Genomic DNA, 2,838 nt, shown 5'->3' on the forward strand with positions numbered 1-2,838 from the left:
CCGAAATCCCGAAAGCCGAAATCCCGAATGCCGAAATCCCGAATGCCGAAATCCCGAATGCTGAAATCCCGAATGGCCGAAATCCCGAAGGCCAAAATCCCGAAAAATAAAAAAAATCAAACAGTACCTAATAATTGCGCAATCTTAACACTTATCTTGAATTGCGCAAATTTTACAAGAGAGACAAAAAACCATTTTTTTCAGAACAAATGGGTTTTTGTCTCTCCTGCAAAAATTTGCGCAATCTTAACGCTTATTTTGAATTGCGCAAATTTTACAAGAGAGACAAAAACCCATTTGTTCTGATTGATTGATTGATTCAAAATTGCGCAATTTCGGCCTTCGGGATTCCGGCCATTCGGGATTTCAGCGTTCGGGATTTCGGTAACCTAATTAACCGGTAACGGTAACCGGCCACTAATGTTTGTACCTCCGATCCAAACTGATTTTGTCCCTTTTTTAACGGTGTAAAATGTTTTTTTAAACCAACCCTTCTCAAAAATCAGATTTATTTTAATCTATATTTTTGTGAACGGTATAATATTACAAAATAGAAAATTCGTTGACAATTCAGATTTAGAGCTAGCTACGCCACCGGTCCCAGCGCATCTATTCTATATACAAGACTGCTATCGGCGGCTATCGAGGGTAATTTTTCATATTTGTGTATTGAAGTATTTACAATAAGTTAGTTGTAATTGTTACAATAAGTGCTATGTTTTCACAGCACCTCTCATGGCTGTGCTAACCTTTAGAGGAAGATAGACAATTTTGACTGTTTAGACGGCTAACTTATTGTAACAATTATGATACATCAATACAAACATATGATAAACTATCCTCGATAACCGTCGATAGCGGCCGATAGCAGTCTTGTGTATAGCATAGATGCGCAGATTGGCATATGTACACCGGAGTAAGCGCGGTTCCTATTATTTTATTACATAAGAAATATACTTATAATTATTTTATATAATACGAGTAGGTACTTATATATATTTATATATGTATATACTTATATTCCTTTTAGCACTACAACAGGCCTTGGAACCTAAAGACAGTGTAGCAATATAAGTGAAACAATAGCAAACACCCGGGCTTTGACAAAATCACATAAATATTTTGAGATTCACCGAGAATCGAACCGGGAACTCGCGGAGGAGAAGCCAGCGCCTCACGCACTGGGCTGCGAGGGCCTACGCTCGAGGGATCATGTTCGCGCTTTTGAGACTGCAATATGTATTATAATTAAGAAAACTTATCAATATGTACATATTGTACCGGCGATTCCCGATCTTTATATTCGTTGGAACCCTCGAAGTATTTTGTTAAATGTCGGGGAACCCCATACCCGGATACCCACACGGGTAAACTGCAAACATAGGTAGTAAGTGCACAGGAAAAGTGGTACACTTAAGCGGACATGCCCCCCATACAAAGTTGAGTGACAATTTTATTACCCTACTAAAATTTATTGTTTCTGCGCAGTGAACAAAGAAAATATAAATATTATCATTTTTAAATAATCTACTCTCATAAGTTGTAGTATTCACATACCACCCTTAATTCATATTCCGTTAATAATGCGTTGTCCATAAGGCCAGGGCCGTCAAAAAAGATCGATACTTGGATAATTTTCTTTCTTTTCTAAGCTGTCATATCTTTAGTAAGTTATTCCTAAACAACACATGACCTACCTACCTACACGGGACATCACTGCCAGTAGTGTCAGTAAATTAAATGATAGTTAACAAATCCTTTTGAAGAAAATACAGGCCATGTTAAGGCTTCATTTATTCTATTACTATAAAGGTTTCGAGTCACTTTAATTCTCGTAGAACCCTTGACGCGGCTCGTTTAACCCTAGATGGGTAGAGATACAGACGCCGTTTATAAAAGACTGCGATTCGATCGAAAAAATTCCGGAAGCTGCACTGACACACTTCATCATCCCTAATTTAATTTATTATATTTATAGTCATCATTCGTCACATTATTGATTCTCCGAGGGTGACACCGAACGAACTACCGACAAGCGTTGTACCTACCGAGTTTGTGTTGTTTTTTTTTTATAAAGTTGTCATATTAATGTAACTCAAATTGACTTTGAGAATGGTTGTTTTTTATTGTTTTTATTGAGTTGTTCTTTTTCTCAAGGTTTTCATAATTGTCGCGGAGCCGCGGATACGAGCTTGAGAATTTGGTTGGGAATCACTGCATAATCAATAGAAACGTAGGTACATTCGGTTTTCATTCGTGTTCGCTATATAGGTATAGAGTTCTCGTTAAAAATCAACTTCGCTTTTTTCGGGTGTTATTAAATTTATTCATCTATTAAAAATAAATGTTATTATTGTCCCAAGCATGCATGTATGATTCATTTTCTGGTTTGGCGCCCGCCATCTGCCATTTTTCCTCCTAGTCCTGGCGGAGAGACTGAATCCGTATACATAATTAGAGAGACGCACTTTTATGTGTCTATTATCTCTGTCTATGTCTATTTGAGACGAAAGTATACACGAAAAATCGCTGTATCAGGTCGGGAAGTGGTTGTGGCTCCAATTCCTCACCCCAGTAATACTTGACGGGCACCGGGCGCGGGCCTCACATACGTCTACATGACATAATATGCAGTTTCTGAGACTACAATATACACGAAAAGTTATGATGCTATGCCAGAAAGTTGTCGTGGCTCCCACTCCTAAGTCTCGTAACTTGGTACTTGATGGGCACCGCGCGCAAAAAAAAATGAATTGATATAACTACAACCTCGATGAGGGAGGTAAACAATCTATACTTTATAGTTTCAACCTTAAGGTCTGCACCTAAGTGGTAGGT

This window comes from Rhyacophila brunnea, unplaced genomic scaffold (assembly GCF_057557595.1).
Source record: "Rhyacophila brunnea isolate RB1 unplaced genomic scaffold, BYU_Rbru_1.0 scaffold_11, whole genome shotgun sequence".
Taxonomy (NCBI): Eukaryota; Metazoa; Arthropoda; class Insecta; order Trichoptera; family Rhyacophilidae; genus Rhyacophila; species Rhyacophila brunnea.